The sequence below is a fragment of the Martes martes genome, assembly GCF_963455335.1.
Source record: "Martes martes genome assembly, chromosome: 8".
Classification (NCBI taxonomy): Eukaryota; Metazoa; Chordata; class Mammalia; order Carnivora; family Mustelidae; genus Martes; species Martes martes.
The window spans coordinates 51,811,383-51,833,404 of NC_137895.1; the positions used below are offsets into that span (position 1 = coordinate 51,811,383).

The 22,022-nt window shown below is 46.1% G+C and overlaps 1 long non-coding RNA gene across 1 annotated transcript in view; it reads left to right on the top strand.

Moving 5' to 3' along the window:
* Positions 1-617: 617 nt before the first annotated feature.
* Positions 618-22,022, top strand: part of LOC308347851 — a 66,761-nt gene continuing 45,356 nt past the window's right edge. The window contains exons 1-2 of the long non-coding RNA XR_013967286.1: positions 618-668; positions 1,521-1,682. This is a non-coding gene — a long non-coding RNA (uncharacterized lncRNA). The remainder of the gene's footprint in view (positions 669-1,520; positions 1,683-22,022) is intronic.

Here is a 22,022-nt window from a genome sequence, read left to right on the forward strand (position 1 = left end):
CCATTGCATTTCCTTTTTTTTTTTTCCCCTAAGATTTTATTTGACAGAGACACAGCGAGAGAGGGAACACAAGCAGGAGGAGTGGGAGAGGGAGAAGCAGGCCTCCCGCTGAGCTGGGAGCCAGATGCCGGTTCATCAGAGTACCCTGGGATCATGACCTGAGCTGAAGGCAGAGGCTTAATGACCAAGCCACCCAGGCGCCCCAACCATTGCATTTCCTAAAGCCCAAGCCAGGGAAGGTCTGAGAACAGCAGACTTGCCAGGAGCCAGGAACAGCTCTGCAGGCAGGGCTCGTGCAGGAACCGAAGGCACAGGGTTCTGAGGGTGGACTGCAGCCGGAGGGGTCTCCGAAAGGGGCCAGATGTCTGCGGGAGGGGAGCCCTGCCCACGACCTGCCCATGGCTGCCCCGCAGAGCCAGGTGTTCCAGCGAGGAGGCGTTGCCTCCCAGAGTGTAAGGGCAAAACCCGGGAGGTGCCGATGTAAGGGCGGGTTGCCTGGTACAGGCAGGTGCAGCATCCAATGGGTTTAGGGTACCACCCTCCCCGACCAATGAGAATGTGGGGGTGGAGCTATGTCATCTGTGGGCGGACCCAGAGCTAGCTCAGCTTGCAGAGGCGGAGCAGGCACAGGGGAGCTGGAAGAGATCCTGGGCTGGTGTCCTGCTTTGGTGAGTGCGGGCTCTGCGCTGGCGTGGGGGTCCCCAGGGTAGAGTCCTCGAAGGGCGCATGAAGCGAGTTCATCGTGGGGACTCAGATGGGTTTTCTTTTTCCCTTGAAAGTCTCTTCTGCCTGATGTCCATCAACTGTCCGTCTCCCCCAGACCTCTGGATTCCAGGGCGCCTGCTCACCCGAGCTTTTGTGGGATGGTTGTATACATTTCAGGATTTCCCACGTTCCCCAGGAAGACTGCATGTAAAGACAGCCCACAGTCCCCAACTTCAGTGGGGTGCCTCCCATCCCCTGGCACAGTGCAGGTAATGGACCTTGAGCAGCACCCCCAGTTCAGCAGAGTTTTCCCTGTTCCCCACCCCTCCACACGTGTGGAGCTAACAAGCCCCAGAACAGTTCCCCAGCTTCAACATTTTGCGACCTTTCTGCGGGGTTGGTGGTAATGGGCTGTCAGGATCGCACTTTAGGGTCCTCCAGGTTCCTGTCCCCGCCTCCCCCCACCCCCGACAAATGTGTGGCGGTAACAGCCCCAGGGCCATCCCCCAATTTTAGCATTGTGCCCCGTGTCCCAGGGGATGGTGGTAATGGGCTGTCAGGATCCTGCAGGAGTGCCCACCAGGTGGGGGCCTGGAAGCTGGAGGAAATCAGACCCCACTCAAGTTGCATGAGGGACAGGTGAGTTGAGGTGTTCCTTTGGAAGGATAATTTCTTTTTTCCAAAAAAGACAAAGTCTTGGTCTACTTTAGAATGTTGATAATTACTACTTAAGAAACAAGTATGTGTTTCTAAAAAAGAAAAAAAAAGAAAGAAAAGAAAAGAAGAAAACAAGTCTATGTTTTCCCTTCTCCCAGGAACAGAAGCAGGTGTGCCGGCCTTAGGTCAGAGAGGCCTTCTTATCCCCAGCTGACAACTCTTCTCTGATCGGGCTCCACGAGACCCAACGTTTTGAACAACAGTGTCTGAGTCAGTCATGCAGCTTGTCACAGGACCTCAGTGTTCCGAGAAAGCAGCAGGTACATTGGGCACAATGTCACTTATGTGTCAGGACTGGAGGGAAGACTTTTAAACTAAAACCTCCCAGGCTTTTCTCTTTTCTCTAGTTGAGCCACCAAGTAAAACTTAAGTAGCTAGGATGCCTGAGTGGTTCAGTCTGTTAAGCAGCTGCCTTTGGCTCAGGTCATGAGCTTCCTGGGATCAAGTCCCGTGTGGGGCTCCTTGCTCATTGGAGAACCTGCTTCTCTCTCTGCCTCTGCCTGTTTGTGCTTTCTCTCTCTCTCTCTCTGATAAATAAATACATAAAATCTTAAAAAAAACAAAAACAAAAACACTTGAGTAGCTGTCAGCATTCTGGATTTGGGGCAAGAGTTACTCAGTTTCCCCGCAGGGAGGGCACCTGGGTGGCTCAGTGGGTTAAGCCACTGCCTTCGGCTCAGGTCATGATCTCAGGGTCCTGGGATTGAGTCCTGAGTCGGGCTCTCTGCTCAGCGGGGAGCCTGCTTCCCTCTCACTCTCTCTGCCTGCCTCTCTGCCTACTTGTGAGCTCTCTCTGTCAAATAAATAAATAAAATCTTAAAAAAAAAAAAAAAGAACATCGCAGGGAATACCATTTTCTCTGTTCATTTACTGCTTACAAAATGTAATCTGAATATCTGTTTCCTAGGAAATCACTTGTATCAGAGAAGGAAGATGAGATTTACTCTTTGTGTGTTTTTACCATATAATTTGATCCTTCGTCTAACAGCGTTTATTCACTTGGGCATGGGGTATGGTCCTAGGCCACCATCAAGTCTTAGGTGCCTTTTTGTGGCCAGATAGAGACATGGATGATGTCTTGTCATTTGTCAGAGGTGATGTTTCATAACTGATTAGTGTTTCATCACAAGAGTTCCAATTAAGGTAGAGGGAAAATTCAAAATTATTCAAAGTAGGCTTTTACCATTTAAAACTTGACTTTCTCGTTTGACTAAATGTATCATCTAGATATTTTGATGTGCCATGCTTTCTCTGTAGTTTCTTTGGTGGTGGAGTCAGAGGAGATTCTTTGGGAATTCTCCTGGATAGAGGCACACTGATGGCCTCAAGGGGCTTGGTGGACTTCAGGAGCCCTGAGGTGAATTCTGGAACTGCTTGCCTGACGCTGGGTGAGTCAGCTTATCCCACAGAGTTTGTTTCTCCTCATGAAATTGCTGGAAGGTAATATCTATGGAAAGGATTTTTTTTTAAAAAGATTTTATTTATTTATTTGACAGAAAGAGATCACAAGTAGGCAGAGAGGCAGGCAGAAAGAGGGGGAAGCAGGCTCCCGCTGAGCAGAGAGCCTGATGTGGGGCTCGATCCCAGGACCCTGGGATCATGACCTGAGCCGAAGGCAGAGGCTTTAATCCACTGAGCCACCCAGGTGCCCCTATGGAAAGACTTTTTACACAGAAACTTTTGGGCTAATGAAGAGCAACAATGAGGTGATTTGGGCTGTATTATTCTGTAAATAATAGTTTTATAACCCCAATCGTAGGCTATGTTATTTTGTTGCATAAGGAGTCCTCAGAAGTCTACAATGAAAGACTCAGATCATGTTCATGTTCTATTGATGTGTGACTTACAGTTTGCCCAGGAAGGAAGATGAATTGAGAGAAATACGACACATTTATCAAAGCCTTGGGCCAGTGTCATTTTGGCAAGAGTTGGGAATCCTGGAGTGTTGCAGCAGACAGGGGAGTTCCAGGTCTGGGGAGAGCTGACGGGGTCCCAGAGAAGAGCGGAGTGCATTCTGCAGGAGGGTGTGAGCAGGGCTGGCTCCAAGGATGGTTGTGTGTCTCCCATGTGACAGTTGTGCCAGGTCAGGGCTATGAGCATGGTCCTGGCTGAGGACAGGTGAGGCCTGGGCGGTGAGCTGGCAGAGCCCCTTCTTCTGTGCCACTGGCCTCAGCTAACACACACGAGCTCTTCGTCTGTCCCCGTCCCTCCAGTTCAGACTTCTCTGCGTTGCCAGCCAAGACGTTGGTTTGGGCTTCTTTCTTTGAGCGTTCGTGGAGTCTCACAACCTAGATGATGGAAGTGATGGGTCATCAGAACATCTGTTCCTCTCGTATTTCCTGTTCTCCTCTAAGTCACTGCAGTGAGTCGTACCTGCTAGTGGAAGGGGCTATCTGTGCATTTTTATTTCCTCTTTTAATTAAACAATGGGAAACAACTCTCCTGAAATATTAAAAGAATTCTTTGTGGGTGTTCATGTTTTTCTCTTCCGTGAAACACACTCTAATATTAGAAAATATTTTTTAAAGTAAAGCACAGGCATGGGGCTCTAACAGGGTCCAGTGGCCTTTGTGAGGAGGACAAATGGAGAAGGAGTGTAGGTTGTTGAGTAGTTCAGGGAGGGGCTCATTGTGCTCCCAGAGAACATCTACTCTTCCCAGGGGTGGGGGGGGTGCTTACTTGGTGGCCCATCCTGGGCCCTGAAACCTGACCCAGTGAGTCCCTTGGGACTAGAACTGGGGAACTGATGAAGAAAACAGAATGAGCCCTGGAGGGGGCCTGAATCCTCTGCACTCGGACAGCTCCATGGAGCAAACGAGCTCATCATCTGTGAGGCATGTCAGGATCCCTGAGGGTGTGGGCTTTGCTTCCTGGGAAGAGGTTGTGTCTTCCTCCTTATCTGAACGAGAGCCATGTTGTCTGGTTATGGAGACCCAGACCTTTACGTGACCACGTCATTATGACTCTTGTTATTTTAACAAAACAATATAGACATTGATTTTGAAATCCAAATATCAAAAGGAAAAACAAAAGCTCAACCATATCTATGAGGACTGAACTTTTGGTGCCTCTCATTGGTATGGGTGATGTCAGGCTGCCCGTATGAGAAAGAACACAGAATTCTATTTGGATAGAATTGTGCTGTGCCCACGTAGTGTTTTATTCTATCCTTTTCCTGACTTCTCTGAAGGGAAAATAGGGTGAGGCCTGGAGCTTGGTTTCTGATTTGAAGGAATGGGAGACAAGTGATTTGAAAGAGCAGTGTTCATGCTGACGTGGTGCTCATGCCCAGTGAATGAGGGTTTGAAGCTTGGACTTGGAAGCTTTGGTGTTCAGGGCGGATGTGGTCCGACTTTCCCGCACACAGAATCGCTCGGCTGATCTGCCTAAACGGACTCATTCCTGCCTTTTGAATGCTAAATATGTTTCTGATACTGGATTTTGCTTCTCTGTGAGCAGCATTGCACTGGGGAGGAAAGCAGTCTCTGGGTGTTAGGAGTCACCGTGTAAGCAGGTGTGAGCCTGGCAGGGGAGTCAGATCAGAGAGCTGGGAGACTGTGAGGCTGTGGTGGTGGGCCTTTGCTCTTGATGCACAGGCCAGCTTGCTCTAGGGACAGGGCTCTGCTCTCCAGCCAGCCCTCCTGCTGCAGATGTGATAGGAAACTCGCTTCCTGTTTGGTTCTCCAGCCCTTGTCTCAGCAGGGGGCTTGGTGGGAAGCAGCCCACAGGCAGCATTATGGCTTCTTGCCCAGTGTGCCCCTTGCTTCCTCCCATGAGGCACTGCAGGTGTCCTCTGACTTATGCCTGTGAATTCGCCCTCAGAAGCACTTCTTCCAGAGTTACACCCCTGAAAAATCCTTTCCTGTGCTGTGTGCAAGAGGCCGGTTTTCATTTGGAACTGAAATCTCAGCTCCTGCCATGAGGTTCCAAGGCCACATGGCACATCAGTCTCCTTGAAGCTCTAGTTCCACATAGGGCTTGACATGTGAGACTGAGACCAAACCTGGGTGGCCTGCTGCTGCAGCTGCAGGTTCCTTCCTGAAAAGTGTGCAGCAAAGCCTGGTTTGTGATGACGTTCCAGGAGAGAGGGACAGGTACAGCATTCTGCCCCAGCATGGGAGGATGCTGGACGTCAGTCACAGTTGGCTGATGCAGGGAGGAGAGATGTCTGTTTCCCAGGACCTTGGCCAGAGGGAGATTTGGACCCTGGGATGCTTCTCTGCTCAGCTTTCTCAGATGAGCACATCAGGCAAGGGGAGGACGTGTGTGTGCTCACCTGGAATCGAGGAAGGTGTCTGGTTTCAGGTTTCATGTGCAAGTGGATGGGGGGATCCATTGTTCTGGACATCCTAGCTGTGCAAGAGCTCTGATCACCTTTTCCCCCAGGGCTCTGGATTAGGAAATTGGAGGGAGTCCGTGGTGAAACCATCCAAGTAGGGCTCCATTACCCCCTTGCCAAGATGGCCTGATGACTGGGATAACTGCTCTGGAAATAGAAAGCAGGAGACAGGGCTGGGGTGCTGAAGGGGGGATGGCAGTGGTACTTGATATTCACATAGGGGCCAGGTGGGACTTTGCTAGGAAGGTGGTGCTTGAGTCAACTTCTAAGGAAGGTGAGCGATATCATACCAAGGGACTTATAAATGGAAGGGAACGCATATGCAAAGGCCCTGGGGCAGGAGCATAGCACATATGTCCAGGAGCAGCAAGCCCTGTGGCCACAGGAGACAGCTTAGGACATGACCTTAGAGAGGTGACAGTAGGATGACAGAAAGCCATTGCAGGGCTGTGACCCCATGGGACCCTGTTTCACTGGGCCATCCTGGCTACAGTGTTGAGAACAGATGACACAGGGTTGAGGATAGTGAATGGAGGTCAATGATGAAGCATTTCCAGGAATTCAGGCAAGAGATGGGCTCCAGTGTGGACAAGGCAGGCAGCCTTGGAAGGAGGGGTTAGTGCTATTCTGGGTACCTATTGAAGATGGAGCTCACAGGACTTGCTGATGGATTTGATATTGGAAATGGGAGAAAAGAGGAATTGAGGTAACTCTGAGCTCTTGTGGGTTGTCCCGAGTGAGGTGAAGGAGGTTTCTGGGGGTAGGAGGTAGTCCATGTTCCACCTGCTGAGGAAGGTGCCTTTCACAGTGGACTTGCTGATGTTTGTGTCTGGGAGAACTCTGAACTTCTACCCCTCCAGCAACTTTCAAGTTCAAGTCTTCCCCACTTTTCTCAAAGTTCATGGTAAGACACTTGGCTTTTTTGGAAAGATCTATGTTATTACCGAGCTCCAGTAGCAAGGAGAAACCTGAAGAGGATTTCTCTCTTGTGAAAAAAGTCAAAAAGTGGGCATTGCGTTCAGCATCTGTTTTGTGGGAAACCATTGCAGAGGTGGCGTGTACCCCAACCAGCTCCTTCCTGGGCTCTGTTCTCTGCGTCCAGCCACCAGCACTTTGAATTGTGTCTGTGAGCATCTGCTGTGCTTTATCTCCATTTATTTGGGGCATCCGTTAGGATGTTGTGTCCTGAGGCCTAAGAAGAGCCCAAGAGAAGGAACTTTTGGTGTCCGATCATGCTCATTCATTTTTCTGTAGAAATGAATGGTCATTCCTTTTTTTGTTTACAGCTTTTCTGCTGTGAAAGGTTTCCTAGGAAAACTGTCCTTTGAAGTAGCAGGGGAGCCAGTACCCCATCCTGCAGGGTTAGCTTTCGTCTCCATGCTACACAGAACTTTCCATGACTTGTGAATTTTTTTTTTTTTAAAGATTTTATTTATTCACTTGACAGGCAGAGATCACAAGTAAGCAGAGAGGCAGGCAGAGAGAGAGGGGGAAGCAGGCTCCCGCCAAGCAGAGAGCCCGATGCGGGACTCGATCCCAGGACCCCGAGATCATGACCTGAGCTGAAGGCAGAGGCTTTTAACCCACTGAGCCACCCAGGCACCCGTGACTTGTGGATTTTATCACTCAAACATGGCACCTTTGACTACCTTCACCTGTTTCCCCCCACCATCCCTGAATCTGGAACCACCCATCTATTCTCATTACTTATTCGGTCAGTATTTTTTTTTCCCATGTGGAATGTCCATGAGAGTCTCTGGTGTTTGTCTTTCTGTGTCTGAGTTACTTAGCATAAGGCTCCCAAGGTCGATGTTTCCATGTATGGTTATTGTGAATAATGCTGCCATGAACAACGCAGTGCATCTCTCTTTTGGAGGGAGTGTTTTTGTGTTTGCCTAAGAAATACTCAGTAGAGCAATTACCAGGTCATGTGGTAGTTCTATTAATTTTTTCTGGAAACTCCACAGCGTTTGTCACAGTGGCTGCACCAATTTCCATTCCCACCAACAGTGCACAGGGTCCCCTGGTATACACACCCTTGACCACACCTGGTGTTTGTCCTGGGACAATTACTGTTCCCACACTTGTGAGGTGATAGCTGATTGCGGTTTTGACTTCTGTTTCCCTGATGACAATTAGTGATGTTGAACAACTCTCTCTGTGTCTGTTGGCCACCTGTATGCCATCTTCAGAAAGTATCTGTTCACATATTCTCCCCGTTTTTATTCAGTTTTTGTTTTGATTCAAAGGAGCATTTTGTATATTTTGGATATTTGCCTCTTCTCACACATACAATGTGCAGATAATTTTTCTCATTGGGGAGGTTTCCTTTAAGGGTTTGATGGTTTCTTTTGTCATGCAGAAATTTCAGTTTGATGTTCTTTCACTTGTTTATTTTTGCTTTTGTTGCCTTTGATTTTGGTGTCTGATGTAAAAGTCTCTTCCCCAAAACCAGTATCCAGAAACCTACTACCTGTGTTTTCTTTTTGGAGGTTTATGGATTCAGTTCTTATGTTCAAGTCAATCATCCATTCATAATTTGTATGTGCAGTGTAAGAAAGTGATCCAGTCACATTCTTCCGCATTTAGTGTCCAGATTTCCCAGTACCGTTCACTGAAGAGACAGTCCTTTCCCCATTGTATATTTTCTTCTGCTGTATCATAAGTTAAGACCATACATGTGTGGGTTAGTTTCTGGGGTTTCTCTCTTCCTTTCCTCTTTCTTTCTTTCTTTCTTTCTTTATCTACAGTTTATTTGTTGGGAAAATATTTTTCCTATCGGAATATATGCAGTGTGGACTTCACTGATGTCTTCATACTCTTTGGTAGGACTGTTCTCTGACATCTGTGTTTTTATACATGAGTAGCTGGATCTATAGCTTCAACAGGTTGAACATTTGGGCAGAGCTACTTGTAGTATTCTACTCTTCCATCAGACACCAGACTGTCTGCCTTCTTTTGCGATGTTCTCAGTTGTGATGATGGATATCTATATTTCCTTTTCCATGGTAGGTTTATTTTTATTTATTTATTTATTTATTTTTAAAAGATTTTATTTATTTGACAGATAGAGAGGACAAGTAGGCAGAGAGGCAGGCAGAGAGAGATGAGGAAGCAGGCTCCCTACTGAGCAGAGAGCCCGAGGCGGGGCTCAATCCCAGGACCCTGGGATCATGACCTGAGCCTAAGGCAGAGGCTTTAACCCACTGAGCCACCCAGGCGCCCCTCCATGATAGGTTTATTAAAGTGAATTTAATTTTTCTTAAAAGTGTGGATTCTAAATCATCCTTATTTTATAATATTTATGTCTATAAAACAGTACGTTTAAAAATGCATTTATTGAAGCAACTGTTGGAACAGGACATCAATATTATAAATTCCCATTCAAAGTTAATAATTCTGTCAGAGCTAAATTTAAATATACCTTTAATATATGAATGAATAAACTTTGCCAAAAATACTATGATTATCAGTTTCCAAGCGTTCTGTTGTGTTCCATTGACCTGTGTGTCTGTTTTTATGGCAGTGCCATACTGTTTTGATGACAACAGCTTTGTAATCTAGCTTGAAATTGGAGTGTGGTGACTCCAGGTGGGTTAGTCACTTGTTTGCTTGTTTGCTTGCTTGCTTTCTATCAGTGAGATTATTTATTTATTTATTTATTTGTAGTTTACATTTGTATTCTAAATGTTTTTCTTTCACTTCTTTGTCATTATGATCATACAATGTGTTATTTATTTCAGGGGTACAGGTTTGAGATCCTTCGTTTTATATACCACATGGTGCTCACCACAGCACATACCCTCCCCGTGCCCAGCACCCAGCCACCCCATTCCCCCATCTTCCTCCCCTTCAGAAACCCTCAGTTTGTTTCCTGAGATTAAGTGTCTCTTTTCCTTTGACTCCCTCTTGAGTTTCATCTTTTTTCCCTTTTTCCTCACTTCCCCTATGATACTCTGTCTTCTTTCTTAAATTCTGTATATCAGTGAGATCATATGATAATTGTCCTTCTCTGATTGACTTATTTCACTTAGCATAATACCCTCTAGTTCTATCCATGTCATTGCGAATGGCAAGATTTCATTTTTTTAAAAACGATTTTATTTATTTATTTGACAGAGAGAGAGAGAGAGAGATATCACAAGTAGGCAGAGAGACAGGCGGGGGTGGGGGGGAGAAGTAGACTCCCCACTGAGCAGAGAGCCCTATGCGGGGTTCAATCCCAGGATCCTGGGATCATGACCCGAGCTGAAGGCAGAGGCTTAACCCACTGAGCCACCAAGGTGCCCCAAGATTTCATTTTTATTTTTTAAGATCTTATTTATCTTTTTTGATAGAGATCACAAGTAGGCAGAGAGGAAGGCAGAGAGGGAAGGGGGAAGCAGGCTCCCTGCCAAGCAGAGAGCCTGATGCGGGGATCCCAGGACCCTGGGACCATGACCTGAGCAGAAGGCAGAGGCTTTAATCCACTGAGCCACCCAGGTGCCCCAAGATTTCATTTTTTAATGGCTGCATAATACTCAATGGTATATATATCCATTCATCTGTCGATGGACATCTGGGCTCTTTGCATACTCTGGCTCTTGTGGGCATTGCTGCTATAGACTTGGGGTGCTGGCGACCCTTTAGAGCACTACATTTGTATTTTTGGATTAAATACCCAGTTGTGCAGTTGCAGGGTTGTAGGGTAGCACTATTTTCAACTTCTTTTTTTTTTTTAATTTTTTTATTTTAATAAACATATAATGTATTTTTATCCCCAGGGGTACAGGTCTGTGAATCGTCTGGTTTACACATTTCACAGCACTCATCATAGCCCATACCCTCCCCAATGTCCATTTCCCCACCACCCTCTCCCGTCTCCCTTCCCCCCCGCAACCCTCAGTCTGTTTCTTGAGATTGAGTCTTTTATGGTTTGTCTCCCTCCCAATCCCATCTTTTCATTTTTTCTTTTCCTACCTCCCCCCAAACCCCCCCACCTTGCATCTCCCCTTCCTCATATCAAAGAGATCATATGATAGTTATATTTCTCCGATTGACTTATTTCACTAAGCATGATACCCTCTAGTTCCATCCACATCGTCGCAAATGGCAAGATTTCATGTCTTTTGATGGCTGCATAGTATTCCATTGTGTATATATACCACATCTTCTTTATCCATTCATCTGTTGATGGACATCTAGGCGCTTTCCACAGTTTGGCTATTGTGGACATTGCTGCTATAAACATTCGGGTGCACGTGCCCCTTCGGAGCACCACGTTTGTATCTTTAGGATATATACCCAGGAGTGCAATTGCTGGGTCGTAGGGTAGCTCTATTTTCAGTTTTTTGAGGAACCTCCACACTGTTTTCCAGAGTGGTTGCACCAGCTTGCATTCCCACCAGCAGTGTAGGAGGGTTCCCCTCTCTCCGCATCCTCGCCAGCATCTGTCATTTCTTGACTTGTTAATTTTAGCCATTCTGACTGGTGTGAGGTGGTATCTCATTGTGGTTTTGATTTGTATTTCCCTGATGCCGAGTGATGTGGAGCATTTTTTCATGTGTCTGTTGGCCATCTGGATGTCTTCCTTGCAGAAATTATTTTCAACTTCTTGAAGAACCTCCACATTGTTTTCCAGTGTGGCTTCACCAGCTTGCATTCCTCCCAACAGTATAAAACACTTCCCTTTTCTTCACCTCCTCACCAACACCTGTCTTACCCTGACTTGTTCATTTTAGCCATTCTGACTGGTGTAAGGTAGTATCTCATTATGGATGTGATTTGTATTTTCCTAATATCGAGGGATGTTGAGCACTTTTTTAAGTGTCTGTTGGCCATTTGGATGTCTTCTTTGGAGAAATGTCTGTTCATGTCTTTGCCCCATTTCTTGATTGGATTATTTGTTCTGTGGGTGTTGAGTTTGGTAAGTTCTTTCTAGATTTTGGATATGAGCCCTTTATCTGATATGTCATTTGAAAATATCTTCTCTTGTTCTTTTTGTTGTCTTTTAGTTTTGTTGACTGTTTCCTTTGCTATGTAAAAGCTTGCTATCTTGATGAAATCCCAACAATTCATTTTTGCTTTTGTTTCCCTCGCCTTTAGAGATATGTCTAGCAAGAAGTTGCTGTGGTTGAAGTCAAAGAAGCTGCTGCCTCTGTTCTCCTTAAGGATTTGGATGAATTCCTGTCTCACATTGAGGTCTTTCATCCACTTGGAGTCTATTTTTTGTGTATGGTATAAGGAAATGGTCCAGCTTCATTATTCTTTTTTTTTTTTCAAAGATTTTATTTATTTATTTGACAGACAGAGATCACAAGTAGGCAGAGAGAGAGGAGGAAGCAGGCTTCCTGCGGAGCAGAGAGCCTGATGTGGGGCTCGATCCCAGGACCCTGGGATCATGACCTGAACCAAAGGCAGAAGCTTTAACCCACTGAGCCACCCAGGCACCCCGCAGCTTCATTATTCTGTGTGTGACTCTCCCTTGTTCCCAACACCATTTATTGAAGACACTTTTTTCCCCCAGTTGGATATTCTTTCCTGCTTTGAGGAACATTAGTTGACCCTAGAGTTGAGTGTCCATTTCTGGTTTCTCTATTCTGTTCCATTGATCTGTGTGTCTGTTTTTGTGCCAGGATCATACTATCTTGATATTACAGCTTTGTAGTAGACCTTGAAGTCTGCAATTGCGTTGCCATCAGTGACGGTTTTCTTTTTCAACATCCCGTTGGCTATTCAGGCTCTTTTCTGCTTCCATACAAATTTGGGGATTATTCATTCCAGTTCTATGAAAAATGTGGATGGTATTTTGATAGGGATTGCATTGAATCTGTGGATTGTTCTGGGTAGCATAGACATCTTCACAATATTTGTTCTTCCAATCCATGACCAAGGAACGTTTTTCCATTTCTTTGTGTCTTCCTCCATTTTGTTCATGACTATGGTATGGTTTTCTGAGTACAGATCCTTTCCCTTTTTGGTTAGAGTCCTAATCTTATGGTTTGGGTGAGATTATACATGGGATGGACTCCTTAATTTCTGTTTCTTCTGTTGCATTATTGCTGCAGACAAATGCAAGTGATTTCTCTGTATTGATTTCATATCCTGCCACTTTATGGAATTCGTGGGTGAGTTCCAGCAATTTTGGGGTGGAGTCTTTGGGTTTTCCACAGAAGGTATCCTATTGTCTGTATAGGGTGAAAGTTTAACTTCTTCTTTGCTGATTCAGACACCTTTTATTTCTTTTTCTTGTCTGATGGCTAAGGCTAAGAATTCTAGTACTATGTTGAACAATAGTGATGAGAATGGGTATCCCTGTTGTGTTCTTGACCTGAAGGGAAAAGCTCTCAGTTTTCCCCCATTGGGGGTGATATTCTTTGTAGTTTTCCCATAGATGGCCTTTATGATGTAGAGGTACCCTCTATCTCTCCACGGTGAAGAGTTTTGATTAAGAAGGGATGCATTAATTTGTTGAATGCTTTTTCTGCATCTATTGAGAGGATCCTATGGTTCTTGTTCTTTCTTCTATTAAGGTAGTGGATTCCATTGATTGATTTGCGGTTGTTGAACCACCCTTGCAGCCTGGAAATAAATTTGATTTGGTCGTGGTGAATCATCCTTTTTTTTTTTTAGTTTTTTAAAATTTGTATATAGGGAGAGAGCGAGAGAGAGAGAGAGTGAGTGTGTGTGTGTGCGTGCGTGCGCACGCACGTGCATGCGCCCTTGCGCGCATACAAGTGGGATGGGGCAGAGGGAGAAGGAGAAGCAGGCTCCCCATTGAGCAGGGAGCCTGATGAGAGGCCTGATCCTAGGACCCCAGGATGACGACCCAAGCCAAAGGCAGATGCCCAACTGATTGAGCCACACAGGCGCTCCATGAATCATCCTTTTAATGGATTGTTGGATCCTATTGGCTAGTATGTTGGTGAGAATTTTTCACCCATATTTATCAGGAATAGTGGTAGTAATCCTCCTTTTGGGTGGGGTCTTTGTCTGGTTTTGGGATCAAGGTAATGCTGGCCTTATCAAAAGGATTTGGAAGAGATTATGCTGAGTGAAATAAGTCAAGGAGAGAGCCAATTATCATATAGTTTCGCTTATTTGTGGAACATAAGGAATAACACGGAGGACATGGGGAGATGGAGAGGAGAAGGGAGTTGGGAGAAATTGGAGGGGGAGATGAACCATGAGAGCCTGTGGACTCTGAGGAACTAACTGAGGGTTTTGGAGGGGAGGGGCGTGTGAGGTTGGGTGAGCCTGGTGGTGGGTATTGTGGAGGGCACGTATTGCATGGAGCACTGGGTATGATGCATAAAAAATGAATTCTGGAACACCAAAAAGAAATTTAAAAAAAATACAAAAAAAGGATTTGGACATTTTCCTTCCAGTTTATTTTTTTGAGAATTTCAGAAGAAGAGGTATTAAGTCTTCTTTAAATGTTTGGTAGAATTCCCCTGGGAAGTCATCTTGTGCTGGGCTCTTGTTTTCTGGAGGATTTTTGATGACTGCTTTAATTTCATTGCTGATTATGAGTCTCTTCAGGTTTCCTTTTCTTCCTGGTTCAGCTTTGGTTGTTTCTATGTTTCTGGAATGCATCCCATTTTTTCAAGACTGCCTGATTGGTTGACATAGGGTTGGCATCCTATGTTCTTAAACTTGTTTGTATTTCCTTGGTGTTGAGTGTGATCTCTCCTTCTTGATTCATGATTTTATTTATTTGGGTCCTTTCTGTGTTCTTTTTGAGAAATCTGGCCAGGGGTGTATCAATCTTATTAATTCTTTCAAAGAAGCAACTCCTAGTTTTGTTGATTTGTTCTACTGTTCTTTTGGATTGTACTTCATTGATCTCTGCTCTAATATTTATTATTTCTCTTCTCCTTCTGGATTTAGGCTTTCTATGCTCCTTTTTCTCCAGCTACTTTAGATGTAGGGTTAGGTTGTGTATTTGAGACCTTTCTTGGTTCTTGAGAAACACTTGTAGTGATACATACTTCCCTCCTAGGACTGCCTTGGCTACATCCAAAGATATTGAATGGTTGTGTTTTCATTCTCCTGTGTTTCCATGAATTTTTAAAATTCATCTTGAATTGACTGGTTGACCCATACATTCTTTAGTAGGATGCTCTCTAGCCTCTGTGTATTTGAGTTCTTTCCACCTTTCCTCTTGTGATTGAGTTTCATTTTCAAAGCATTGTGGTCTGAATATATGCAGGGAATGATCCCAATCTTTTGGGATGAGAATGAACATGGAGGCCTCCCTATCTCTGGCCCCAGAGCTGAGAGCTCAGGGTCCCCCTCCTCAGTGTGCCCTCACGGAAAAGCAGTCAATCCTTCATGTCTCCCTGGTCTCTGTCTGCACTCTGTGCTCACCAGACTTGTGACCAAGCATTTTTGTCTCTGGCACACGGTCCTGTTTGGAGTCTCCAAACCCAGCAGACTCCTGCAACATGCTCATGCACCACTACTCCTGGGGGAAGAAGGGGACTCTCCCCAGGTGTGCTGTTCTTGGGCCCCTTCTCAAAGAGCAGTGGGCAGACTGTGCTGTGGATCAGTTTATGGCAACCTCCAACTTTGAGTCCACTCCTGGGAGCACTCTTTGCAGCCAGCTTCCCTCCTCCAATACCTGGGAGCTCTGCTGCCCTCAAGCACCCCTGGTCTCCCTGGGACCCTGAAGATCCTGAGACCACACTGTCCCATCGAGGGTTCCACCCCCTGCCCAGCCTCCAGAGTGACATCCCTCACCAGAGCAGACTTCTTAAAGTTCCAATTTTGTGCTCTGCTGCCCCCAGCACTTGGCAGTAGCTGGCTGACAGAGGCTCCCTACCCCCAGGGTTTATCTTCCCGACTATCAGCTTAGACTTAGACTTTGCCAGGAGGTGCAGGGTGGTCTTCTGTAACAGAAATGTGCCATGTGGGTTCATGGCATGGCCCCAAGTCATACACCAGGATGTATGGTAAATTGGGGGATCAGAACCTGACTTTCTGTTGGAAGTGACAGAAACAGGGCATGGTGAGTTTCATGACAATAGCCGAGGTCCCGAGTGATCTACTGGGTGTTGGTGGTGGGTGGGGAAGTGGGGCCTGTGGTCTGTCTCATCAGAACCTGTGGAATTCAGGTACACCCTCCTGTCTGTTGAGTTGTGTGGAGACAAGTAGACAGCAGTCTTTGGCCAAGCACGAGGGTCATACTAGACCACCACCAGAGGGGCAGTGTGTGGTGGGAGCCAGTGCTCATTTCCATGAAAACTGATCGGGATCTGGTGACTGTGATTCCTAGCAGCAGCATGGGGAGTGGAGGGCGGTGGTGGTATACACTTCCTAGGGTTGTGGTCAGCACTAAACTGGAGTCCAATGAACTGAACCATGCCTGGCACAGAAGGTGCCCAGTCACTGTAGCTGTGGGCATTGTGCCCGTGGGAATTTCATGCCAGGGGCTCCGAGGCTGCCACCTCCTATTTTTCCTCATCTTCATGGTCATGAGCCTCTGCTCTTGCCCCATGGCCCCCTGGGGTATTGCCCTCCCTCCATTTGGCCCTCATTCTCTGCCTTGTGCCAGCTGATGCCAGGGTAGCCTTCTCAAGAGGCAGCTGGAACACTTCCATCAGTCCCCTGTGAGGTGAGGATGATGCCCTACCCTGGCAAGGAGGCTGCAGGTTCCTCTGAAAAACAGGTTCCCAATCAGGAGAACCACGTCTTCCTTTTCAGCCTGGCCTGCTCTCCCCTCAGTCCTCCTCAGGGCAGCTGTCCCCACTTCCTCAGGTGACAGCTGTGGCCTTAAAAACCAATATTGTTTTGTGTTTCTCCAGGCCTTAGTTCTTCCATGGCATGTCTTTCAAACTCTCATTGGGTTTTCACTAGTCCTGCAGGGCTTTCTGCTCAAAGAGGGGATGACCTTGGAGGGCCAGCCTTCCCTGCCACTACCCTCTGCATGTCCCTGAGCCCTGGAGCCAGCTGCCCCACTGAGTGCTGAGGGACCTGAGCCAACCCATCCTGACCCCAGGCTGTGTCAGCAGTGTAGACTGATGTGTTCCAGGAGCAGTGGGCAGGTGGTATAGACCAGGGGCAGGCAGTTTCTCTTTCTTATTCCTTCCTCCCTCTCCCTCCCAGAGGTAGCTCAGAGCAGCCTCCACACTCCACATCAGGAGATCCCTTGACCGGTGCCTCCAGCATTCAGCTGGTGAGCTTGGTGGCTTCCCATTGCTTCTGTGTCCCATACCCGCACCCATGGCAGTTCCTGGATCAGGGGAGGGATCGTACCCTTGTCTGTACTTGACCCTCTTCCTATCCCACACTGAGCCCACCCACCTTTGGTTCTTCCATGGATGTGCTTGGAAGCAAGCTCGTCCATAGGAAATCTAGTAGCCAAATGGATCCAAGTCATGACCACTGAATTAGTGATCCAGGATAGAGAACAAACCAGCTCTGAAACCTGCCCCACACTCTGTGACCATCTTGAACTATAACAGACACAGTAATAGCTTTCTGGATTATTACATGGCATCTTTCTCTACTTACACTCTCTGGAATGCATAGGTGCTGATCCTGGATGAAAAGGGTCCATGGCTCCTCTGGGCTAGGATTAACAGGTAAAATACAAGAATTTAGTGAAATTTGAATTCGAGGCATAGAATGAATAAATATTGATGAGGAAGTACTCCCAAGTAGGGCATATGAACATTGTGTATCAAAGCTTTTTCAGATAGGTTACTGAAAGAAAACTCCTTTTTGTTGTTTATTTTAATTCCAGTTGAGTTAGCATACAGTATTATATTAGTTTCAGGTGTGCAATAGCGTGAGTCAGTAATTCTGTATATTACTGCTCACCAAGAAAAGTGGACTCTGAGTCCCCTTCATCTGTTTCACTCATCCCTCCACCCACCTCCGCTTTGGTAACCATCAGTTTGTTCTCTATTGTTAAGAATCTGTATTTTGGTTTGGCTCTTTTTTCTCCGTTATTTATGTGTGTTTTTTTCTTCAATTCTACACAAGAGTGACATCATATGGTATTGTCTTTCTCTGACTGACTGATTTCACTTAGGATAATCCTCTCTAGATCCATCCGTGTGGCTGCAAATGGCAAGATTTCATTCTTTTTATGGCTGAGTAATAATCCACTGTGTGTGTGTGTGTGTGTTTACACATCTGTCATCTCATTTAGCACTTTACCAGTGGACACTTGAGTGCTTCCATATTGTGATCTTGTAAATAATGCTGCAAGAAACATAGGGGTGCATGTATCCTTTTGAGTTATTGTTTTCGTATGCTTTGGGTACATACCCAGTAGTGTGGTTGCTGCATCCTAGGGTAACTCTATTTGTAACATCTGGAGGACCCTTCATACTGATTTCCAGAGAGGCTGCAGCAAGTTGCTTTTCCACGGACAGTGCACAAGGGTCCCCTTTTCCCACACCCTCCCAGCATCTGCTGTTCCTTGTGCTGTCAATGGGAGCCATTCTGACAGTATGTGCTAATGTCTCATTATACTTTTGATTTGCATTTTCTTGAGCTTGGGTGACGGTGAACATCTTTTCATGGGACCGTTGGCCATCTGTATTTCTTCTTTGAAGAAATGTCTATTTATGTCTTCGGACTACTTTTTAACTGGAGTGTTTGTTTTTTGGTGTTGAGTTGTATCCACTGCACATATTTTGGACACTATCCCTTTACTGCATAGGACATTTGCAAATATCTTCTCCCTTTTAGTAGGTTGTCTTATTATTATTACTTCTTCCTAGTTCTTCTGCTGTGCAGAAACTTTTTATTTTGATATAGTCCCAGTTGTTTATTTTTGCTTTTATATCATTTCCCTCAGGAGACAGTCTAGAAAAATGTTGCTTGGTCCATGTCAAGAAGTTACTGTCTGTGCTCTCTTATAGGATTTTTTATGGTTTTAGGTCTTCCACTGAGGTCTTGAAACTATTTTGAGTTTATGTGTCTATATGGTGTAAAGAAGCAGAGTAATTGCATTCGTCTGTGAGTAGATGTCGTTTCCCCAACACTGTTTGTTGTAGAGACCATCCTTTTCCTTTTTGATATTCTTGCCTGCTTTGGGGAACACTAATTGGCCACACAATTGTGGGTTTATATCTGAGCTTCTGTCCTGTTCCCTAGGTTGCTGTGTGTATTTTTGTGCCAGTGCCATACTGTTAGGATGACTATAGTTCTGTAGTATAACTTGAAATCTGGAATTGTGACTCCTCCAGCCTTGTTTTTCTTTCTCAACATTATGTTGGCTGTTCAGTATCTTTGGTGGTTCCATACAGATTTTTAGGAGTGTTTGCTTGAGTTCTTTTTGTTTAACTGAATGTCAGTGAGACAACCTATAGTACATCATTAGTTTCAGATGTAGTGTTCAGTAATAGATCAGATGTGTATAACCGCCAGTGCTCATTGCATCATGTGTGCTCCTTAATGCCCATCACCCAGTTACCCCATCCCCCATCCAACTCCCCTCCAGCAGCCCTCAGTTTGTTTCTGTAATTTAGAGTCTCTCGTGTTTTTTCTCCCACTCTGATGACTTCCCATTCAGTTTTCCCTCCCTTACCCTCTGATCCTCTGTGGTGTTTCTCCTATTTCACATGTGAGTGAACCCATGTGCTGACTGTCTTTCTCTGACAGACTTATTTCGCTCAGCATAATACCCTCCAGTTCCAGCCAGGTAGATGTGATGGTAAGTCTTCATCCTCTCTGATGGCTGAATAATATTCTATTGTAGATATGAACCACATCTTCTTTATCCATTCACCTGTCCATGGACATCTGGGCTCTTTCCATAGTTTGGCTAGAGCGAATAATGCTTCAATGAACATCGGGGGGAAGGTGCCACTATTTTCACTCAACCTGTATCTTTGGGGTAAATACCTAGTAGTGCAATTGCTGGGTCATAGGGTAGCTCTATTTATAGGTTCTTGAAGAAACTGGATAACATTTGGCAGAGCGGCTGTATAAGCTGGCATTCCCACCAGCAGTGTAAGACTGTCTCCCTTTCCCCACATCCTCGCCAACATTTGTTGTTCCCTGCCTTGATGATTTTAGCTATGCCAGCTGTTGTAAGGTGGTATCTCATTGTGGTTTTGATTTGTATTTGCCTGATGGCCATTGATGTGAATCTCTTTTTCGTGTGTCTCTTGGTCTCTTGTATGTTCTTTTTTTTTTTTTTTAAAGATTTTATTTATTTATTTGACAGATCACAAGTAGGCAGAGAGGCAGGCAGAGAGAGAGAGGAGGAAGCAGGCTCACCGCCGAGCGGAGAGCCCAATGTGGGGCTCGATCCCAGGACCCTGAGATCATGACCTGAGCCGAAGGCAGCGGCTTTAACCCACTGAGCCACCCAGGCACCCCTCTTGTATGTTCTTTTGGGAGAAAAGTGTGTTCATGTTTTCACCAGCTGGACATCGTCCCCCAAAAGCCACATCCAGCTGAGCCCATCATCTGCTCCGCTCAAGGGCAGCAAATGGACAGACCAGGTGCAGATGGGACACCCTCCTGTCAGGCATGGCTTGCTTCCAAGAGGTAGAGAAGTGGGCTAGCTCGCATGCACATGATGTGTTTCTTTGGTTCCTTGCTACAGGCCTCCCCTTTCTGTCACCCTGGTCCTGAACCTTTAGCTTCTGTGAGAACTTGGGTTTGCAGATTTCTGTTGACATTTCAAAGTGCAGATCTGCTTTGGCTTTGTTCCCTGTACTTGGGTTGGAGATGAAGGCGGGAAAAGTCATCCTACTCTGAAAGCAGCCAAAAGAAAGATCAAGTGTGCTCTGCCCCTGGCACCTCAGGTTTGAAAGCCATGGCCAACTACATACTTCATGTTCTACATGATCAGCTTTAGGGACACACGGATGCGTGTGACATGAAATCATACAGAAAGAAATTTTGTTACTGAACTTTTGCCTTGCAGAAGACAGTTTAGGGACACCACCCCTTGCCCGCCCTATCATTTTCGGTCTGGCTAATGCCCGGTCACACGGACACGTGTAGCCACACAAGGGCATAACTGTGACTTCCTCCTAGAACATTCCTGGGCCCCCTGCGTCCAGGTCTGGCCAACCCTTCACACCCCCAGTTCTCCTTAGTATCCCCTGTCATGGTGTTTGTCACAGAAGGCTGTCATTTGCTCTCTCTCAGTCTGTCCTTTCTGCTTGGAGGAGATCTCTCTCAGATGCCTGGCTGGATGACAGGTGGATGAATGGTTTCAGGATCTTTGGTCCTGGAAAAGCAGGCATCCTTCAAAACCTTGATGGGCAGGGGGAGTCTCTGGCTCTCTATGTGCCCCCAGCCTCGGTGGAATCTACTGTCCAGGACAAGGTACTTGGGAGTCCTTCCAGATGAAGTTTGTTCTATGAAGGTGGCTTCCTTCTGAGATCACTGTGCAACCACATTGCGTGGCCATTCCTTTGGGACAGAAGGCATGCTACTGTATTGTATTCTTCTTGCACACTGTGCCTATCAAAGAGGGAACACACACTCACCCTCACAAGTTCAGACTTACACCTCCATTTCTGAGCATTATTACCCTGTAAACAACAGTGAATTCCCATTGGGCTACAGACCTGTAGATGTGCCATTCCAGGTGTCAGTAGAGGAGGATGGAGATGGTGTTCTAAAAGGATGGAAGCCCTTGCTTCTGTGGGTGATGAAATTAGATTTTACCCAGAAGGTGCTACATTCTACTCAAAGAAGGGACATGATCCTGGGATCTTTGAGACCAGGGATTGGCAGAGACGTTTCTGGGAAGTCTTCTGTAAAGATTTTCTGTTAGGTGCTGCAGTCCATGTGGTGTCTCCAGCAATGACTCCACTCTTGCATTGTGGCTTGAAAGCAGCCACAGACCATCCATAACTAATGTTCCAGGCACACTTGATTGCGAGAATATGGGGCAAGGTCCCATTTGGCCAATGGGTGTTAGTTTCCTACACCCCAGATATGGAACACAATGGATGATGGGGCAGAGGGCTCTTCTTTTCCAGTGGCAGAGTGGGAAGACACTGGGATCTATCCTGGCTGACCCTGGTCCCTGCACTTGAAAGGAAAAAAAGATGATAGCGAAATGGGCCAAGAATGAAGGCCACAGGAATTCCTCCCCATTTCTTTGTAGGCATTGAGCTTCCCACAACACATTTGTCTGTGGTTGAATCCCATGTAGGTATTGTTTGGCTGAATAAGTTTCCATTGCCTGATGGGTATATTGAATAGATGCTTATATTCAGGCCAAGACCATGAGCATGTTTAGGGTTCTCCTGAGTTAACAGAGGATCTCACATGTGTGGGCTTCAGGACTTGTCTGATT